Source organism: Balaenoptera acutorostrata, chromosome 15 (assembly GCF_949987535.1).
Source record: "Balaenoptera acutorostrata chromosome 15, mBalAcu1.1, whole genome shotgun sequence".
In the NCBI taxonomy this organism is placed as follows: domain Eukaryota; kingdom Metazoa; phylum Chordata; class Mammalia; order Artiodactyla; family Balaenopteridae; genus Balaenoptera; species Balaenoptera acutorostrata.
The window spans coordinates 47760848-47784130 of record NC_080078.1 but is presented as its reverse complement, the minus strand read 5'-3'; the positions used below and the strand labels follow the sequence as shown (position 1 = coordinate 47784130).

At 40.2% G+C, this 23283-nt stretch overlaps 1 protein-coding gene across 4 annotated transcripts in view; it reads left to right on the top strand.

Annotated features, from left to right (window-relative positions):
* Positions 1-23283, top strand: part of MACROD2 (mono-ADP ribosylhydrolase 2) — a 2013670-nt gene that overhangs the window by 918760 nt on the left and 1071627 nt on the right. The gene's annotated exons all lie outside the window — the stretch shown is intronic.

The following is a 23283-nucleotide window of genomic DNA, read 5'->3' as shown; positions in this document are numbered from 1 at the left end:
TAGTGTTCAAATTCTTTGATATTCATCAACTCATATGTATTATATATTATTTGAAAAAGAAAATTCACCTTATATATTTGTACATATAAATATATATAGTACTTATATATTATATAGAGATATATAAAATAGTTTCAGTAGAATCTTGCCTTTTCTACCCATTTAAGATATACTTCTCAAGATATACTGTGGGTGGATCTTAAGGTAAGAGATTGTCTTCTGAAGTAAAGTAAAAGGAAAAAAAAAAGTTATTACAGCTGGTCCTGCCAGAGGATAGAGCTTTAAGAAGCAGAGAAAAGGAAGACCACAGCATAGACCATATGTCATCAGCATACTTGGTTGCCTACTACAGAATCCATTCTGTATAGTTCAGGCTGAGAATAATACAGCCAAGGATGACATAACTTGAAAAATGTTCAGCTACAACATGGAGTGTCTGAGCAGAACCACCACTGCTGCTACGACCCACATCTTGACACATATTACATTAAGGTTTAGGTACTCTGACACAGCTCCTTAACTAAATACTCTGCCACCATGCTTTCTTAAAGAGCCGTCCTTTCATGCAGCTGATACACTACGTTGTTTACTTTCATCTTCAAGGTTCACACAGTTGAATCTTCTTGGGGGATCCATATTACATGCCAGCCCTAAGACAACATGAGAAGTATAGTTTTTAGCTCCTTATCTTCTGTAGTATAGCTGTGAAAGTAAGCTGGAAAGTAAGTGGAAAGGTGGCTGATTAAACCACTTGTCCTTATCTGCCAATGATGGGATTGGACTGAAAGGTATTACAGGTGTTGCAATTATCTGTACATATGACTGTTGTGCATTATTTTTTTTTAAATTTTATTTATTTATTTATTCATTTATTTATTTTTGGCTGTGTTGGGTCTTCGTTTCTGTGCGAGGGCTTTCTCCAGTTGCGGCAAGCGGGGGCCACTCTTCATCGCGGTGCGCGGGCCTCTCACCATCGCGGCCTCTCTTGTTGCGGAGCACAGGCTCCAGACGCGCAGGCTCAGTAATTGTGGCTCACGGGCCTAGTTGCTCCGCGGCATGTGGGATCTTCCCAGACCAGGGCTCGAACCCGTGTCCCCTGCATTGGCAGGCAGACTCTCAACCACTGCGCCACCAGGGAAGCCCGTGCATTATTTTTTAAAAAATGTAAGCACACCCAGACAGAAGTGAGACTTCCTGAGTCAGCGATCTGTAAGGACCAGAGTTGCTTACTTGGTTTTCCCTACTCCTTGTCTTGGACATTAGAGTTTTTACTAAAATAAACAGGTAGGACTCATCTAGTCCAAAGATCCAAGTGTAGCCATATCTTTTGTAAGGTATTTTGTAATGCAGAACTTTATAAAGGTAATAAAAGCATTGGTTAGGAATGAGCGAGCCTTTCCTTTGGAATAAGAACTACGTACATTGTATTTCATATTAATTTAACTGTAAATATACAAAACAGACTTCAGTGGGTGTACCATGGGTTCAGATATTAAAGTCTAGTTCTATTTCCTTAAGGAATGCCTGAAGGAATATTTCCATTTTGTTCTGTTCTAGATTCAACCTTGTCCAAGTTCTGTAAATCTGTCTGTAAACCTTGGCTATTTTTACTCTACATTGGCCTATGTTAGAAGGTCACTTTCTTTTTCCGGGAGCTCTATTACTATTTGCAGAAAATAATTGCTTTTTTCTTATGCATTTGATCAGAATTCTCTTTGAGGTACCCAGGTTTTATGTAATCAACTCTGCAAAATGCTGGGGATCAACTTTACTTGTTAACCCAGGAATGGCTAGACAATACTGTTGCCCCCAGACCCCTTTAATCTGAGTCAATTCTTATGATGCCCTGCATCTTCTGTGTTGGCATCCATGGTACCCAAAAGAAGAATTGGATTTCCTAGGTTGAGCAGAAACATGGACGTTATGCTAAATTCTGGGTAGACACATTTATGCATTGTCTTGCCCACAGGCTACAAGAGCTCAGGGGTGTTGCTATGTCACCATTTTATGCCACCATCCCATCAGATCCAGAAGTAGTTGGGCTGCATGACAGTGTAGGTGCAGAATAAGCATTCTGTCCTCGCAGGCCTACAGCCTTGCCAAGTAACCAAACCCTAAGAAACCCTGGTAAGTCACCTACCAAAATGTTTCTATTCATTTGTAAACAAACTTGTGAAGCATAAAAAAAAATATATATATAAAAAAAGGTTTTAGAGATATAGATAATCGTTAGTTAGGATTTAGAATTTACTAAGAATAAAATCTTTAAAATGTAGTGAATTGAAAGATATTTTTAGTTCTGGAAGGTATCTAAGAGTCACCTAATCCAACTTTGCAGAAACCAAAGCAAGGAATAGTTAAGTGATTTGCCCAAGATCACATAGCTAGTTAGTATCAAAGCCAAGATTAAAATTCAGGTCTCCTGCCAGCCTGGCTGGGAATGTTTTAAAGGTGCTTAAAGCCAAAGCATGGGCGCTAAGTCCCCACCATCCTATATGAGTCATGTGCATGCATGATGCCACCTGCCAGAAGGGGCAACGCTCTGAAGGATGTTGTCTGTATGAAACAACCATGGAAAAATCAACATATAATATGGGCCACATTCTCAAGCCCCTCTTCTCAAACTCACTGAAGGCCCTCCATTTTGTGACAAAACTGGATTTGAAGTATGTGTAATAAATGACACTGACATTATTTTCACATCTAAAAATACCTTAAGAGCACTCTTCCTGTTTTAAAAAAATAGCTTTCCATTAGCTTCAGCCAGCCACATTAATTGCTTACACTTCAAGCATGATTTTGTTTGGTTTGCTTTGCTACCCGATCCTCTTAGGGGGAAAGTAAGGGAGGTTCATGAAGGGGTTTAAAATAAGAGAAATTAATTGTTGAATTTTTATACTTATCAGTAAGTGCTTTATATATATATGTTTGTATGTATGTAAGTATGTTTGTAAGTGAAAATATGTTTGTATGTAAGTGAAAATAATTGTAGTCATTACATTCCTGGTTTTCACAAACTTTGTTGTCAACATAGAATCATTTTCCATCAGTGTATAAGAAGCCATATCTGAGTTTTTAAGTGTTTACTTGAATAGGGGGAAAAAAAGAGTAGGGATTAGCAACATTCGTATTAGCTGTGGGGTTCTGAGCTTGGATTCTAGCTTTCAGCTATCCAGGTTCAAATCCAGATCTTCCATTTCTAAGCTGTGAGATCCTAGGCAAGTTACTTACCTTCTCTTTAGCTCAGTGTTTTCATATGTAAGACGAGGATGTGAGTAGAACCTAGCTTTTAGCAGTGTTGGGAGATGGAGCTGATGTTTGTCAAGTACCTGCCATGGGCCTTGCTCAGAGCTAGTGCCCCATATTAGTATTCAGCATTTCTAGTTTCTGTTCATATTGTTTTTTTATTCACTCAAAAAGTATTTATGGAGCACTTACCACATCCCAGGCACTGTTCTAGGCACTGGAGTCACAGAAATGACAGACGAAGTCTCTATTCTTACAGAATTCTGAACATTTTCTAACACACAATAAAAATCAGGAGGCAACCAGAAAATGTATACACACAGAGAAAATATGATTTTCTCTAAGAAACTTTTTGATAAGTTTTGGGAGACACTGTAAAAAGTTTTAAGTGAACTTCAAATATTATTTAAAAATAAATATAAATGAATAAATACATTCCACATAGCTTCCAATTATTTATTAAATGTTCCCAATTAAAAATATCAAAGAACTGAGAAAACGGTTAATAATCTAGGGTCTTACCCGGTAGGATAAGTTCCCGGAACTGGGGCTGCCCCTGATTCTGGGAAGGAGAGGACCAGGCGTTGGCACAGCTCTTATATGCTGTTCCTCATTCCTTGAGGGAAGGGAGTTGCTGGAAGTTCTTGTCAGGGGCTCTGCAGATGTCACCCACAGCTAAGAATTTTTCATTTAGAACCGCTGTTCCAGCGAATGGAAGTGAGCTGGAAGAACAGCCATGACACCGACTCTCAGCTAAGCAGGAGTCATGCCTTGGTCACAGGTAGACTGGAAAACCTAACCATTCACATTACTTGGCTCTCTTTACTCTTCCTCTCCAGTAGATACAACTCCTTCCTTCCCTTTTGATGCATCAACAGAAAAACCTTTTGAAAGTCATCCATCTTTCTTCTTTAAACATGGATGTCTGTACAAACACCTCCATTCTGTATCTTTCTCGACTTAGAATGGGATTACAGCCCATTAAATCCATCGTAAATTGAAAATATCTTAAGCTGAAAATTCATTTAATACACCTTATCTACGGAATATCAGAGTTTAGCTCAGACCCCCTTAAATGCACTCAGAACACTTACACTAGCTGACAGTAGGCAAAATCATCTAACACAAAGCCTATTTTATAATAAAGAGTGGAATATCTCATGTAATTTATTGAGTACTGTGCTGAAAGTGGAAAACAGAATGGTTGTCAGTGTACCTGTTATTCACCCTCGGGATCGAGTGGCTGACCGGGATCCGTGGCTCGCTGCCACTGCCCAGAATCACAAGAGAGGATCACATCACATATGACTAAACCAGGAAAAGATCAAAATTCAAAATTTGAAGCATGGTTTCTATTGGATGCATATAGCCTTCGTACCGTCACAAAGTTGAAAAATCGTTAAGTCCAAACATCATAAGTCAGGGACTTTTTGTATTCTTCAGTTCCAAATGACCTCAAAGGATCATTTAGAGTTGAAGATTAAATGACAGAGAGAATGATAATGAAAGAGGGAAAATGATATAACTATAATTTTAGCTACATTAAAATATGATGCCAATTATACAAACATAATTGTTGGGATTTTTAAATTAATATTAATAGATTAGAATGAGTAGTTTTCAGGGAGAAATTTTCTTCTGACATGACTGCCTTTTTCTTTTTTTTTTTTCCTTCAGTGAGCATTGTCACAGTTGTCAACATCAGGCTTCATGGCTTTTGAAACCTTAAACTTTAATACAATTCTTTATCCATGCTGGAAATTACTATCCTTTTTGGATAAATTTGAAGTCTCATTCAGGTTTCTTACAATCATATAAGCAGAGAGCACACTATCATGATCCGTGGCAACATGGATGGGGCTGAGTGTGGATCATTAAAATGCTAGCAGTGTCTCTTTCAAACTGCGTTCTCTACATTTTAGCCCAGAAATAAAATATTAGAATTTTTAACCTCTAAAATATTTTTAAAGTTTCAATTGTTGTAAGTGGTTCAGTGTCTCAAACTTTTATTTTAATGTCATAATCTGTAATTTAATGGCCCTTTGTAGACAAAACTAATTTCTGCAGAAAATATTTAGCCATTTAACAATACCTGGCTATTTATAGAAAAAAAATAACATAAGCCACTTTTCTTTGTGGAAGGTGCTGGTTTTCTCTGAAATTTGCACAATGGGGATGAGAATTTTTATTTTATTTATTTAAAACATATGTATAGAATATTTATTTTGTGCTAAGAACTGTTTTAAGTGCTTTATAGGTGGTAACTCATTCAATCCTCATAACCTAAGAGAGATGGTAATATTATTATTATTATTATTTCCACTTTATAGTTAAGGAAACAGCTCAGGAACTCAGAGAGGTGAAATAACTTGTCTAAGGTTGTACCACTCATAAGTAGCGGAGCCAGGAGTTAATCCAGCCCAGAGTCCGTGCTCATAGCCACTATGTACTGCTGCCCCTTGCAGCATGTTGTAGTGTTACCAAGGCAGGTGAGCTCAGAAATGTACCCATCTGACCAGCCATCTGACTGCCCTTCTGGCCCCTCCAGGATGTCAAAGTTCCCTATGGACCTAAACCTCTGATGAGACCGGATGTGTACACCCATGAGACTAACACCTGATTCTAGATACATATTGAGACAATATAAAAGGGCTGAATTCTCATTAGCTTTTTTAAAAGCAGCAACTAAGCCATAACCCTATCTACTTTCAACCTGTCTTCCCATTAGATTAGGTATCTGTATCAATCATAGTATCAACAAAAAACAAATGACTCATTCAAATTAGGAAAACTTGAAATGTTTAATGAAGGGACTCTCTGGAGGGAGAGAATCATGTAGAGGGCTTGTGACCTTCAGCTGAAGACAGACCTCCAACAGAGAGGGCTCAGGGAATGAAAGCCCAGACCTTACTCTCCTCTCTTCCTCCAGTCTCCTGAGGGGACTCCCTGTTGGCTGACCAGAAGCCAGAGGGCAAGGGAAGTCATTGCTGTGGTCCACGTAGGTCAGCCTCCAGGCTTGGTGCAGGGTGATAATAAGAGGTCAAACTGAGTGGGTCAAATGTAAGATATTTGGTGCAGTCTTACCAATCCTGTACTTTACACACACACATACATACATATATACACATACCTTCAGGGCAGGATTTCCTATTCTTTCACTGGAAATTTCAATCCTGTATTTATCTCAACTTCATCCGTACCTTAGAGAGATTCTGAGAATACGAAACTTCAGCATCACATGTATCTTGTCTTTTTTGGCACATTCTTCAAGTCTGTTAAGGTCCTTTTGAATTCCAGTTTGGTCATCCAGCACATTGAAACCCAGTAGCTGCCTCTCAGAACCTCTTGGAAAGATTTCTAGTATACTGATTTTTCAGGCCTGCCCCAGAGATTCAGTCAATCTCAGATGAGGTCCAGGAATGCATACGTGTTTTTTTGTTGTTTTTGATTCCCTAGGCGACCCTAATGTAGCCAGTTGAAACACAGGCATCTGGGATCCCTTGATACGACAGCCTCAACACAAAGTATGTGACATTCCACTAGACACTTTTATAGTTTTCCCAGAAATTCAAGGATTTTCCACAATAGCTAGATGTGGGAGTGTGGAGTGGAAAATTAGAATTGCCTGGGGATCTTTTGCTAGCCTCATTATCTCACCCCTGTCTGCCAAGCTGTCCTTTCGAATCCTCTCCCTACCACCGTTGAACTGCTATCATTGAAGGGATCATGCTGAATTCCTCCAGGCTTCCAGAGAAGAAAAAGTGCTAAGACCCCTGAATTCATCAGCAATATTCTTTATATTATTGGTTGACTTGTTTTGCATTAACTTTACTATTTACATTTCTCTGTGTTGTGCTACAAAATTATCTGAGTAGACTTTGTAAATATTATACTGAACCTATCACATTCACCAAACCCACCCACCCACCCATCCACCTATTCATCCTTCCTTTCTTTCGTCCACACATACTAATTGTTCTAGGAGCCAGGCCCTGTTCTAGGCCTTAGGGATACCATAGTGAGCAAGACAGTTGAGGTCCCTGCCCTCTTGAGCTTACATGCTAGTGGGGGAAACAAACATTCAATAGGTAAATTCATCAGTAAAAAACATTTTGAATATGGATATGTGCTATGAAGGACATAAATGGAGGGATGCGATGGGCTGTAACAGATGGGTGAAGTAGGGACCATTTCAGAGAAAGCCTCTCAAAGGATGACACAAGAGTTGAAAACTGAAGGTCAAGAGGAAGCCAGCCTTGCATAGATCTGGGGGTTGAGCATTCCAAGCTGGGGGAACATCAAGTGCAAATGCCCTGAGACAGGAAAGACACTTTAGTCTTTAAACAAGACATGAGGCCATTTCTGCATGACTTGTCCTTGTCAATTCTGTGCTGACCAGTGAAGAAATACCCTTGTCTCTTCTATGTCTCATAAACCACCTCTTCAAATACCTCCTGAAAAATATTACACACGCTTTTAGCCAGTCCATCTTTACTAGTGCCTGTAGTAGAGTAGAATAAAACAAACACATAAAAACTGCTGGTCATAAGCCTTGGCAGTAAATATTGGTACCTCTTTCCTCCAGGGGCTGCTGATCCAAGTTATGTGGGTCCAGAAGCTTCTACAATTTCAAGGGCCCCCTTCAAGAAAAATAACACAACATTGCAAATAAAAAATTGCTAGGGCCTCACCCATGCAAGTGAAGGGCCCAGAAGCTTAAGACTAATTGGCTTCATGGTAGATCCATGTCTGCCTGGCCCTTTTCTGCTGTCAAGAGAGTGAATCAGATCACAGAGAGAGCCCTGGGGAAGAGGCCTCGCAGGTCCCAGGGCTGTGAAGGCCACTGTTGCCCACAAGCAGTGAGGAAGCCTGCCCCTCCTGCCAATAGCCAGGGCACCCTGACGATGTGGTTAAATCAGAACAAGTGTTCCTCTCCCTCTCCTCACCAGCTGCCTTGGAGAACAGGGTCCCCTGTTTTAGGGTCTCCTGCCCCCAACTTAGTCTGAGGAAATAAACCAAAGAAAAAGATGTAGCCTGCCACTTCGTGGTTTATGAGGAAGCTACGAAAGGAAGCTTTAAGGAAATAAAGGAAGATAGGCTAAGTAAATAAATATCAAACAATACAAAGTAGGAAGTGTTTAGTGCTGAAAAAAGGCAGACGGAGAAGGGGGTGGATAAGGACGGAGCTAGTGGAGAGATCTGGGTAGGAGGGTATATTGGTGCACTTAGAGGAGGAGGACTAGGATATGGGGGGTGGGGGGGTTAGAGACCTAGTAATGGCTGGGAGGCGGGTGGAAGTAGTGGGTGAAGGCAGCCGGATGATGGTAGGAGGTGGGTGTGCAGGTGGAGGGGAAGAGCTGGTGGGGGGTGGTTTAGTTGTAGGGCAAAATAGGGATTCATTTGGGCCTCTGAAAAGCAATTCTTCCTGCCTTGTATGAAGTGCTTCATTTCGTAATTAGTTCTGATTCTCAAAAGAAAGTTCTTGTGAATAAAGAAGACTCAGACCTCTTACATTATCAAAACAGAGACTTATCGTCGTTACAGTCAGAAGCTCTGCCCTAATTCTGGCCCGGTTTGAGGTAAGGAAACCATTGGTTTTGACATTTGGCTTCCAGGCAGTAATAATGAGCTTTTTTTTTTTTAAAATAGTCCTTTTTTTTTTTTAAATTTATTTATTATTTATTTATTATTATTATTATTTTTTGGCTGTGTTGGGTCTTCGTTTCTGTGCGAGGGCCCTCTCCAGTTACGGCAAGCGGGGGCCACTCTTCATCGCAATGCGCAGGCCTCTCGTATCGCAGCCTCTCCTGTTGCGGAGCACAGGCTCCAGACGCGCAGGCTCAGTAGTTGTGGCTCACGGGCCCAGTTGCTCCGCAGCAACTGGTCTTCCCAGACCAGGGCTCGAACCCGTGTCCCCTGCATTGGCAGGCAGATTCTCAACCACTGTGCCACCAGGGAAGCCCAATAATGAGCTTTTTAATTAGCATCACCATCCTGGTTTTCTGTGGGCCCTCCAACAATGCACAGCTTTTTCTTACTCTTGGAGGTCACTTATTACCTTTCACTAAATATCTGGTATCAATCTTTGTCGTGCTTTTAGAATCCTATATATTAAATGTCATATGACTTACAATGGCTTGTTTTAAATATCCAATTGTTAAGACTTAATATATACAGTGCAGTTCTGAAACAGAGAAGAAGAGTTGTCTTTTTTTCTTTGGGGGGTGGGGGTAAGATGTTTGATGTGCTCTGAGAGTATGACCTTTAGGAAACTGAAACCAAACAGAATTTGTGGTCAGGGAGAGATTTCTTTCGAAAATATTCTTCCTCTCATCATGTGTTGCAAATCAAATGGCTTCAGAGCCATTGTGTGATCAGCACCGAGGACAGTCTCAGATGTTACTGTTGAATGGCACAGGCGAGCCTGAGATCATCCTGAGCCCCTGAATGTCATTTTTAAAAAAGGCTTAGTTGTATACCCACGTGTGACTTTTGACTGGATGTTATGTTTAGATTTACGTGTATGAGCCTCGATTTTTCAAAAGAACAGAAAACTATTTTGTTTCTGAAGGTTCAAACTTTTGGTTGTATGTTTGCACAGTGCCTTATATCCGGACTACTTTAATAGGTGAAATCATTTGCAAAGAAGGACAGCCATTTCCTTGCCAGGGCACAGTCCAGTATGGGGGTTTTCTAAATGCTAATTAATTCCAACCTCAACTATTTCACCTGCTCTTTCAAAGGCTGGCAGCTTGTATTCATCACCTGAATGACAGCTGTTTCTAACCTCTTTTCCCTGAAAAGAAATAAAGAAATTAAATAAACCTTTTGCATGCTAATCAGTGACATTCTGAAGTCACAGTTGAAAAGTGCTCCAGTATGTGTAAGGCAGGCTTGAATTGAAAGATTTTGTCTACATCAACCAAGTGTCGAATTTTGACTTGATACTTGTGAGGTGTAGGGGGAGAGGGTGGCAGGCAACTGATGAGACAGTATTATCACAAGTGAGGATGTGGATAAGATGAATCATTAAAACAGACTTTATGTATATTGAATGTCTACACTGAAGCAATTTGAACAATATACATTTTTATGCAAGTTGTGTAGGCTTTGCCAAAGCAACTTAATACAGAATTTTTTTCTCTTTTTATCCTTTGGATTTTTATCCAAGTCAATATGCAGGTAGACACAGCAAGTGCTTTATAAGTTGTTTTTCCTTTTGAGTTTAGTCACTCTATTTAATTGTCTCATAATAATGGCGGATACATATTGTTCCCCAGTCACAGAGCTGTCTTTTGTCAAAATGGAGTTTGTTTTCTACTATAATTTCAATGTCTACTTTTTATAATCATGACTGGGGTTAAGAGCATTTGACTGATTTCCTCCTAAACAAAGTAATTGCTGTATGAGAAATATCTTCTCATATAATAAACATGCTCCTGGTGCAGTTTTGTTTTTGTTTTTTTAATTAATTAATTTATTGATTGATTGATTGATTTTTGGCTGTGTTGGGTCTTCTTTGCCGTGAGCGAGCTTTCTCTAGTGGCGGCGAGCGGGGGCTACTCTTTGTTGTGATGCGCGGACTTCTCCTTGCGGTGGATTCTGTTGTTGCGGAGCATGGGCTGTAGGCGCGTGGGCTTCAGTAGTTGTGGCATGCAGGCTCAGTAGTTGTGGCACACCGGCTTAGTTGCTCCGCGGCATGTGGGATCTTCCCGGACCAGTGCTCAAACCCATGTCCCCTGCATTGGCAGGCGGATTCTTAACCACTGCGCCACAGGGAAGTCTCCCGGTGCAGTTTTGAACAGGATTATTTACCTTCATGAAGGACCAACATCTAGATTTTAATAGTGGATTACGTTCCTTGATTTGTTTAAAGGCACCTGCCACTGTTACCTTTCGCCTGTTCCTGACTTTCTATAAGGCCCCAGGTAGTATTGTTCAACTGCAAGTTCTATATATCTCAGTGTATATGTACTGCATTAATTTAAATACAAAAAGTTATGTTCTTTTTTTCTTGATGTTTTAGTGTTATTATAATTAGTAATTTACTGTCATATGGCAAAATTAACTTCTGTTGGTATGCAGTTCTGTGAATTAACACATATATAGCTTTGTGTTATCACAATTAGAATATAGAACAGTTTTATCATCCCCTAAAGCATCCTTGTATGCTATTCCTTTATCATCAATTGCTCCTCTCACCCTGGCAACCACTGAGAAGTTATTTTCTTGGTATTAAAATATGAAAAAGAAGATGAAGATGAAGAAGAAGAAGAGGAGTAGGAGGGGGAAGAGAGGGAGGGAAGTAGGAAAAAGGAAACTTATGGCTGCAACCCAGTGACATGTTCATTGAAATCTTATTGGAGATTTTATGCATGTGCCAGGTAAGATTGTCTGTTGAAAACTTGACATCACTCCCACTTTCCTGGATCAAGAAACACATACCCCAGGATCCTCTTTCCTTTATGGTTGGGATTCCAGATTGCCAGTGAGAACTGGTGTGGGAACTGGGAGGCAAAAGACGAGCAGCCGGATGTGTGGGCAGACGTGGGATTCCTGGTGGCTTTGTGGCTTGAGGACCACTCACGTCACCACTGCAGATGGTGACCACTGGTGGAATATTTCCAGAGACTTTGCAGAACGGCCTCCCCATAAGCCTTTGAGAACCACCACTTTGGTGCTTCAGGAAGAGGTCTCCAGGTCACCTCCTTGTCCTCTGACTGCAGCTTCCCAGAACTTCCGTGTGACTTTCCTGACCTTTATCCTCTCCAGTTGCCCATCATTTGTGTAAACCCTAATTCTTATATTAAACCCACTGTTCCTGGAATATCTTCAGGTGGCTTGTATTCAGGCCCAAATCCAGAGTAATAAACTATACTTTAAAGAGCAATTTTGTATTTGTGGCCAGCCTTTAAAACCTGGGAGATTTCTCTTTGAGGTCCTAATTGCCATTTTTTCTTTGAAAAAAATCAGAAAATCAGGAAACACTGGACCAGCATTCTTGTCCAAAGACAATCACCTGGAACTGAGTAATAGCTGACCCCTTTAGAAAAGATATGATCCTCCATTTCACCACCCAGCCCACCTCACTCATTATATCATCTTCCTAGACTTGGCAACCTTTGCATTTGTGCCCCTCCCTCTCTGAGTAATATCACCTTAGTCTAAGAAACAGAATTTAATACAATAAATATATTAGTCTTACCAATTACAAAGCTGTTTCCTAGGAACTCCTCAGTATCTGGAGATATGCAAGATGAACCCAATGTCTTCAAAGAGTTTTGGGGCAAAAACTGAAGGGCATGCAAATAAGCACAGGACTTTCATATCATAACAGAGCATGTGGAATGATCCTTTTGTAAAACAAAAAAATAGGCTCACTAGCTCACTATTTAGGTATTTTTAAATTATCCAAATAGATTTTTCAGATTGCTTTATATGGCAGTTTCATTTGTTATTAATGCTCTAATTCTATTGATAAATTTTATCTGCATTTCATTAGGAACTTCATAAAATGTAAACTTAATGAATGTTCTGGAATAAATGCAAATTAATTTTTTTCAAGTAAGTATTTATTTGTTTAGAATTTTTTTGTTAATCATTGTCCTTTTTTTAAACATATATATATATTTAAATACATATATATATGCATTTCTTTATAAAGGGTTATATGTCACAAAAAATTGAGCTTAAATATTTTCCCCCAGATATTGCTCAGAATAAATGCAAATATCATTATTAGGTTAATTAATCCTACATGAAAATAAATCCACACTTAGAGTTGCTTAATTAGAGTGTTAACCTGCTCTCTTTTAAATTTATTTTTTTATTTTACTTTTCCTCTGCTTGATGTTTCACAAATATGATAGTATATAATTTTCGAAGCAGGTTTTTTACTTTATGTTGAGGTGTTTTCAATATGTTAAAGTAAAAATATGGTAATAAGCCATTGATCACTGTAAGGTCAATATCTATTGAATTTTGTTGTGTTTTGTTTTCCTCCAGATTAAAGTAGACCTTGTTTTATCAGTGTAGAGAAAAGAATGTAGGTGCTTCATAGTGGGCAGATAATAGCACACTCCAAATAGTAATTCATAGAAACTCCTTTTTAAAAAAAATTTTTTTTTTTTAATAATTCACTGTATTTGGTCTGATCTCTTTTTGGAGGGGAGGTAAGAGATCCAAATTTATGTTCTCCCCCAGTTGCTGTTACAATTATGGGCAATGTGTACTTTGTTATATGTAAGTATGTGTGTATATAAATATATATATATTTTTTCTATTTTTTGGTGGAGACAAAGAAGACATTTATTTGGGCAACTCAAAAACTTGTGCAAGTTTGATCCTTTCCAGATGGCCATATATCTGGCCACCAGATCCTTGGCTCAGCCCCTTCCCTGTCTCCTAAATATCTCTTTGTGCTTTTCTGTGAGTAAAGCACATCTTGGAGTTTGTGGGAGTTCCCTGTTAAGGCAGCTCCCAGTTTCACAGAGCAAGCTGGGGAATAACTTCTGTTGTCTTGCAGAAAAGGTTCACATAATTCAAAAAATGTACCTATTTAAAAAATGCATTTTGCCTTACAAGGATGTATCTTCCTTTGCTATAGAGGCAGAGAAGTAGAGTGAAGAGATTAGACATTGAGAAAGCCAGCACAGCTCAATTTCTGGCTCTGTCATTGACTGGCTGTGTGTCCTTGGTGTGCTCTGCAAACTCCCCGAGCCTCGGTTTACTTTCCATACATGGGACCACCAGCAGTACCTACCTCACAAGGCTGGTGTAAATCGTAAGTGCAGTGATTCACGTGAGGGGCGGAGTAGCACTGTGCTTGATTCATAACAAGGGCAGCAAGCAGTGACTAATAGTGATAACATATATCGGTGCGAGGGCGTTGGTACTAAGGCAGTGGTTCTCAAATTTGAATGTGCATCAGAATCACCCAGAGGGCTTATTAAAGCCCAGATCTCTGGGCCCCACCTGCAGGATTCTGATTCAGTAGGTCTGGGTGGGGCACCAGAATTTGCATTTCTAGCAAGTTCTCAGGTAATGCTAATGCTGCTGGCCCTGGGACCACACTTTGAGAACCGCTGAACCAGGCGTTCATACTCCAGACTACTCCTCTTGGGTAGTTTGGTCAAGGGTCAGAAGAAGGCTTAGCTCCTTCAGCCTTCGGGCAACGTTTTTAAAACCATGACCCCCTTGGCTCAGTGCTGACCCAGTATCTATTTATCAAGGTGCCACAAAATAGGAATCCCTGTCTTGACTCACAGCTCTGTCAGATATTTACACCCACATATATGGCGTTCTACACCTCATCAGCATTTCCTCTCTTGGTTTACACATCCTGAACCTTCAAGGAGCCACTCATTGGCTTATCCCAGAGCAGCTGTCACTCCAGGAGCTCAGCACGGGACTGTCACCAGGCTGCCTCAATCTCAATCTCGCTTCCCTTCGGCACAGAGCCAATGTCACCACCCCTGTGGCCACACCGCCGCCGATCGCAGTCGCGTTGGTGCAGATTTCACTGTGCCCTGACTACTTTGCAAGAGAGAATCTTTCCCTTGGATTCTGTCAGAGGAGTGTTGGCATGTGCGAAGCAGACAGTGCACAGATACTTGAAGGGAGTGGGGAGTGGCTGTGAACCAAACGTTTTCATCCCCTCGCACTTAATTGAAACGCTTGCCTTGCCTTGGTGGCACACTATTCCAATCAACCTCTTAACTAGCGGTGGACCCTTCTCGAACACCATTTGCTTATTTTGGCTTCAAATGTGGGTGACATCTATCACTCGTTATTTGTGACAGGCCTTTGCTAAGTGCTGTACATACAACATCTCCTTTCATCTTTCCAGTGAGTCTGTGGCCTGGGAAACAGGGTGGCAAAGGCATTCACGTGACAACAACTGAAACTGTTCCCAGGAGCTCTGATGGAAATATCGACCCCCCTCTGACCTCTTGCCGATGCCCTCCATTGGCTAAATCTGTGGTGCTGCCTGCAGAATCAGCCTCCCTGGGCCTAGAGCAGGGTAGAGAATCCATCAGGATGCAGGCAGAGGGCAAATAACTAGTTCCTAGGGGAAAATTTAAGAAGCTAAGGCTTTGCAGTATTAAGGACCTTGCCCGAGGTAGAACTTTTACCAAGTAACAGAACTGGGACTTGAACCCAGGACCGTTTGACTCAAATTATAGTCATGTCAGTGGGGCATACCTTCCTTTTAGGAGTCTGAAAAACAGGTTGACATTATTACAAAACAAATTATGTGTATAATCAGTGTTATTCTTTCAAGTATATGAGTAGATGGGATCCTCCAGGTGAAAGTGTTCTCTCCTCTATTCTGAGATACCCTAAAATGGAAGGGTCAGTAGTCACTTATTTGTGAAAAATATGCACATTTTCCCCTCTGATAGACACTTGGTGCTGAGTGCAACTATCAGATTTATGCCTTAGTGATTTGGCTTTTCTCTGCCCCTGGGCATACATTTAACCAAGACCAAAGAGTTCACTTTAGTTCCAGAAAGATTTTTTTTTTCTCTCTGTAGAATCAAAACTCAAGTGTGGGTGCCTAAAAAGGGAATTGACTTTTCAAAAATAAAAACTTTATACACATCTGAGCTTGAAATTTTTAACTCCAGTTTAAGTTCAGCATAGAAAGAATACATGATCATTTAGTGGAAGAAATTCATCTTTAAAATAAGGTTATTACCTTGCTCTCACAGAGCACCCACTTTCTGAAAAATTCCTTCTCCCTTTCAAAGGCAGAGTTTTATTATTGAGTTTCCTGTAAATGTTCAAATGTGACTTACGGGTCAAAAAATCACAGTTTAAGTGTATTGGATGGATTTTCAGAAATAATTTATAAAATAATTTTAGGTCACTGCTTATTTCAACTGAAGCATCCACCTAACAGTGAATAAAAAGTATTGCTGATGCTTGGGTAAGCTGACTGCCTGGTGAGCTAGGCTCCTTTTAAAGAATATTCTCTCACCCATGGTAACAGACATGTCTGGTTCATTCATTTATTCATTAATTTTTTTCTTCTCTCTCTATGTATAATTGAGTGCCTATTATGTGACAAACATGATGCCTCAAACATGCTTATATGTTAATTTTACACTTGGGCAAAAGACTGCTGTGGTAGGTATGATTGTTGAGAGTGCCTGTCATGTGCCCAGCACTTAATACATAACCCTCCAAGCTTCTCCACGACCCTATTATGTTCTTACAATAATTTCCACTTTACCCTTGTTCAGCTGAAGCTAAGAGAAATCGAGCAACTTGGTGAAGGTCACAGAGTTAGTACATGGTACAGTTGTTATTTCAACTCAAGTACATATGAAGACAGATACTCTACTTTGCTACCCTATTTGTACCTATTGTCCCTTCTTGAGCATCTGTGAGGTTGTCACCTCAGCTGAACTCTTGGCAGTCAGAGACATACTGGATCCTGATGTCTCGACTTCTGAAAAATCTAATTATTGAAAACTTGGGACCGGGCTGAAGTAAGAGTTGGGGTCATATTAGGGTAGAAGGCTCTTGAGACTTGGACCATAGCAAGTTTGGGTTCTTTCATTCCATGCTACTCGAATGGCCCATGCTGTGTTTTCCAGAATTCACACTGTCTGCAGACACTAGATGCTCGTTAGGGACCCCCTTACACTCCCTCTGGTCCAGGGGAGATGATTCTTCTACCAATCTCCTCTATGATGGGACATGGCCATCTTACCTGGGCCTAAGGGAATGACTGGATCAGAATCCCAGGATTCAGAAGAGAGAACTGAATCCACGGTTTCATGGGACTTTGGCAGGGCTTAAACACTAGGATTCTGGAATCTTTTTTTTTTTTTTTAATAAACCACTTTATTGAGATAATATATCATACAATTCTCCCATTTAAAGTACACAATTCAATGGTTTTTAGTATATTCACAGACTTGTGCAACCAACACCAGAACCAATTTTAGAACATTTTCATCAACACAAGAGATAATCCCGCCCCCCCATAAGCAGTCATTCCTCATTCCTGTCACCCCAGTCCCTGGTCACCACTGCTCTGCTTTCTGTCTCCATGGATTTACCTCTTTGGGTCATTTCATAGAAATGGAATCATCAATATGTGGCCTGTCGTGTCTGGCTTCTTTCAGTGAGACCATGATTTCAAGGTTCAGCCATGCTGTAGTGTGTGTCAGTATTTCATTCCTTTTTTTTTTTTTTTTTTTTTAGTATTAGTTTTGTTTGTTTGTTTGTTTGTTTGCACTGCAGGTTCTTATCAGTCATCAATTTTATACACATCAGTGTATACATGTCAATCCCAACGCCCGATTCAGCACACCACCATCCCCACCCCACCGTGGTTTTCCCCCCTTGGTGTCCATACGTTTGTTCTCTACATCTGTGTCTCAACTTCTGCCCTGCAAACCAGTTCATCTGTACCATTTTTCTAGGTTCCACATACATGTGTTAATATATGATATTTGTTTTTCTTTTTCTGACTTACTTCACTCTGTATGACAGTCTCTAGATCCATCCACGTCTCAACAAATGACTCAATTTCGTTCCTTTTTATGGCTGAGTAATAGTCCATTGTATATACGTACCACATCTTCTTTTAACAAAGTAAGGATGACCCCTCTAAAACCAGGGATCTGGTCCCCTTAGTGAACCAGCAAGCCCAGTAAGAGCTGGGGACATACATAGGCAGGACCACAGTAGGTATACTCTGACAGCCATGATTTTGTTAGGTTCATTGTTTCAGAGGGTGACGCAAGGATCTCTGGGGAATAAGGCCCTTGTTCTAAGCTTACTCCCCTGACCACCTCTGGACTTCAGGGTCTCCACTAAAGGGAGTGTCTGGAATTTGGAGAGAGGTAGCTTCTGTTATTCCTAGAGATATTTCCTGGGCCTCAGGGCAACTGGAGGCCTGTTTTATGGATAATGTTTTAGTGGCCAGGAGAATCTGCTCTTTCAGGCTATGGTCCTCAAACTTGGAAGTCATGGAAAGGCTAAGGACAACTTATTGGTTTACTGGGTCTGGCTTTTTATGCCGGGTCACCAGGCAACTGCTTAAATTTAGTGTATCTTCCTCCAGTATCAAGCTTGTACACAGAGAACCAATGTAACCCAACAATCATCAGATTTCTTTATGTATCAGTGGTAGTTAGTTGGGGCATGAGTCTTGAGCACGTAGATTACAGGGGTGGAGTGTTTGAGCCTTGACTTACTGCAGTGGTCTGTGGAATTCACGAATGGGCCAGCTCTGGACTCATGGCTGCTGTCTAGGAGGTTTCAGAGCAGGTATCAGATCCCTGTACATAAAGGAATTGAAGTTCAGGAGCAAAATATCCAGTCCTTATAGAGCTGGGGTATCAAGTAGATAACTCTCCATGGGTGCGGAAGCAGGAACCCTGTTATGGGTAAATCAAGTCCACAGCTAGACTTGCGCTTTGCTCAAAAATGGTGACTAGGTTTCATCTCAGGCACCTCCTTGATCAATCCGTAATGGCTGCTTGCAGCACTGTGAGGAAAAAGATTCTGAGGCTCTGCCTCAGCTCAGTGAGGAAGGATGTCATGCTTGATTCATAATGTCTGTCATCTGCTTGAGGTAAGCGAGGAGCGTGGCACATGTGCTGCATGTTTGTCATTCCTGATTGGCTTTTGGAGCTACTGCTGTAGGGCTCTGAGGGTGGCATCGGTCCCCACACTGGGCAAGACAAACCCAAACGGTGAGTAAAGTCACCCAAGCAGCCCACTTCTCCAGCACAGCTGTTTAGAACTATTCCCATATTTTCCAAGTTCATGAAGTCATGACAATCCTCTGTGCTCAGAAGATAACCTCTTTGGCTTTCCTGAGAGGAAGGAAGACATTGGACCAAAGTTCCCCTGCTTTCCTGGCACCATCACTCAATGTCTCTTATCTTCCTCCATCTTTCCTCTTGTGTTGTTTTTTTTTTTTTTTCCGTGACAGAGGATGAAGCATCCTCCCTCCATTTTAGAACTGGCTTCTCATCCTTTTTTCCCAGGCCCATTACTCATAACTTAAAAGAAAATAGCTGATGTAGAGAAATAAGGTTTGATTGGAAATGGATTCCCGATCTCAGAGGCCCCTCCCACACCATCCTGCCCACCCCTAGGTCTGGGCATGATTTTCACAAATTACTATTTTTCTTGGTTTCAAATTAATTTCGCTCTGTCATCAAGCTATGAGATTGCAGTCCCAATGCTAACTAACTGGGCATGGAATTTGCATAATTTTGTAAAATACAAGCAAAGGGAAGTGGAAATTTAGCTTCCTGGTTCCCACCATTTGCTGAGTATGTCTCACATTGGTCTGATTTTGGTTGATTACCTGAGTTGAGGTTCATGGTCAAATATAATGAAAGTGAATGTAATGTTGCCATCCAGTAGTTCAAAAGAAATGTAATTCATGTCTGTTATTAAAATTGTGTTCTGGTGTATTTCAAGTGCTAAGATCTATGCTCAGAAACAGGTCTTGAATATTATAATATTTCCAGTTTATTTGAAGTTGAGATTTTGGATTGTGGTTATGTTTTCTGAATTTGCTCTCTTCCTAAATTGACCTTATGCAGAAAACAGATTATTAATATTTAAGTAGTTAATCCCAGCACTGTCTTCCTTCAGAGGCAAACCACGTGTCTCATTAGTAACTCAGAACATTAGTATCAATTACAAAGTTTTCTTGCTTACTTGTACAATCTTTGTTAGCTGAGTTTTATAATATTTGCTAGATCTTTCTGTACCATGTATCATCAGAGAGAACATGTTTTTTCCTATCATGTATGTATATATTCGTTTTTATACTGTGCTTGTGTGCTTAAAAGTGATTTTTTATGTAAGTCTTTACAAACAGGGAATTGTGAGATTTGGTATCTAAAATCCTCCTGTTTGAAGGAATGTGAATTTCTGCTAAAAAAGAAATAAATAAGTGTACTTGTTGCATATTTCTTTAAGATAGAGGGAGAAGGAAGTAGTTCTGTCAGTTGGTTTCTTTAAATTAGACTTGGAGAGACTGGCAGCAAGAAAGAAAAGAGCCAAAAATCACTTCTTTTTTCAAGAAAGGAGGGAGAAATTGAAAATGCCTTTTACAAGGGAAAAGCACAGTATGGGGCAGTTTGTGACAAAATTTTAATGAAAAGCAAGCTTCTTTATTGAAATCTAATAAATAATAGACCAGAAAAAGAAGGCTTAGCCATTTTATTTTTAAATGAGATGGTGAAACAGATAAATTGGACCTCTGAGTCAAGAATTTATTGGGTTCATTGGTCAGTTTTAGGACAGCTTTGACCTTGCTATAAAGTGTGAAGGGTCTTTATCTCCTATAAAGTTATGCCCTTAAAGAGTAAGCTGTATTCATTCCTTAATAAAGTTATAAAGGAGAAAGAGAAAGTGCTCTGACCCATCAGATGTGCAGTTCTCCCACAGAATGCTCTCAAGAAAATAGCTGTAAAGGCTAGAACCTAGGGAGTTCTGAGGCCAGCATCCTCCTTTGATTTCTAAAGGAACAATTGTTATTTCTGGTTTTCCAAATTGCAAATTAGGGGACTAGAAAAGTATTTGATGTTAGTTCACTGAACTCTCTTGTCAGCCAAGCCATAAACAGAATTAATTGCCTACCATGAATCCAGCACCAGAATGGAGAATTGGTAGAAACAGCCCTTAGTCTCAGTATTTATGAGAAGAGTGAGTGTCCATTTAGAAGGCGTAATACCCTCACTTCTTTAATTTGATGGTTTACCCATTTGGTTTCTAACTCTTAGAGGGAAAGATGTACAAATGCTTAAGTTCTCAGGATTCTAATGCAAGAATTGGGTTTTTGGTTTTCTTTTTCTGTGTTGTTCCATATCAAAAGTTAAGCATAGAATGGTGTAAAAACAAGCTTAGTATGATATCGATGCATAAAAACAAGCTTTTTGAATTGAGTCAGTACCTGGAGCAGCTTATAAACTATTCTTCATAATCACTTTGGTCTGCATTTGCGTAGCAGTTGTTTGATTTTTTTTTTTTTTTTTTTTGGTGTAAATGCTAAACCTGGCCATCTTTGGACCTCAAATTGAGCTTGAAAGGTACAAGGTGCATCGAAATGCCACATTTGTTGGATCTACCTATCGATTTTGGGAAACTAAGGTGGTAAAATGGAAAAAAACTGGAGTTTATAGTCAGCTGGGTGAACTTATACATTAAAAAAAAAAACAAAAAAAAAAACTTCCGGTGCCTCAGTTTCCTAATCTGTAAAATGGAGGTGAAATTATATATAGTAGTGATTGTTACCATCAGCTCTGTCCCTTTCCTCCTTACCATGATTTTTTTTTTTTTTTTTTTTTTGGCCACGCATTGAGGCATGCAGGATCTTAGTTGTAGTTCCCCGACCAAGGATTGAATCCATGGTTAAGCTCAGAGTTTTAACCACTGGACCACCAGGGAAGTCCCCCTCACCATGTTTGATATACCAGGGTCTACACACTTAGTGCCCCCTCCCTGCAAGATTAGTTTTATCATGTATTGTGATGTAGATGCTATTAGATGTGTATTTATGGTACATCCAAGGTGGAAGGCATGCTTTTTTTTCCCCAAGCCTGTGTAGCCCAAGAGGCTGTTTCAGAAGTGTGTGGATCCTACCTCCTCTGTGCCAACGTTCCCCCTTTTCCCTCTACTGCCCTGAAATTTCACCATTTAGAGTGTGTTACTTTTTGTCTTGCAGAGTTTCTAACCCTAAGATTCCCAATTGCAATGCATCACGATTTCTCTTAAATTTTTATCAATGCCTGAACTTGGGGCTCGGAGGGGCCCCAGGACGTGCGACTAGATTCTCAGAGCTGAAGGAAAGAGGAGGAGGAGGAACAGGAGGTGGTCTGGGGCGGATGAAAGATGGCACTCTTAGGGAAATAGACCCACAGTCACTAATTTCACAGTTACCCGGAAATTTCATGATATGGTTGATGCTAGAATTTTTTTTTTCAATTGATTTTTCTAAAAAGAAAGAATTCTTATGGTTTAAATTAAGTACGACTTTCATCTGGTAATTCATGTGAGGTTTTTATTGATTTAGATAGACTCTGTCTCATTTTTATCTAGCCCTGAAATTAAAAACCTGGGCTAACCTTTACTTGTACAAATTAGTGTGTGGCTTAAGGAGGAAGGGGGAAAAACCTCGCTTACTTGCCCTGTAACCTAGTGCTTACCTTGAGGCTTATTTAATGTGGCAGGCGGTGGCAAACCACCGCTTAGGACATCTCTTGCAGTGTTCTCTCTCCACTCAATGACAAATGCTTCTGACGCACGGAAACCTGGTACTGTTCTAAAACAGGAAGAAAAAGTGAATGTAATTCAGATATGGGATAATAAAAATGGCTTCTGTAAACATGTCAGATAAATTAGACCTCTAAGGAGGGACCATGTTACAAGTGGCAAAGACAAAATAGAACGGGAATTTTTTTCCCTGGAATTTCGTTGTTGTTAATTGTCAGAGGAGATGAATACCCTTGGAAGCAGTCCTAGTGCCCTGCCACCGTGTGCTGTTGCTCTTCACTACTTTTAATGGGTAGTACTAATTGAAAAACTATCTGGGAAATTTAATCAGGGGTGACACTAGTTAGTTGTGACTGAGAACACATTAATTGTAGATTGTGGGTCGGATAAAGGGCTAGGCTTTTCTATCTCTCAAGTCTTAGTTAAATTCACGAATTAGTTGTTTTTAAATCATAAAATTTTAGTGTAATTCAACTGTTAGATGGCAAGGGTAACTTCGCATCTAATATGGGGGCAGTTGGGAATTCTAGCACCGTGTGGTCAGGCAGTTGGCATGCTCGCCTAAGGCATCGTCAATCAGCAGTGAAATTAGGTGAGACTCATCACATGCACACACAGTTACGTAACAGCGTTGCTCAGACTATAGCCAGTCACATGTCACCTTCAAGATTTTTGCCACCTGCACTATTATTTGCTTAATCTTTTTCTCTAAGCTAATTGAATCCTTTCTTTGCTTTTACTTATCTTTGACATAAGCAATAATACCCGTGAATTCAGAGG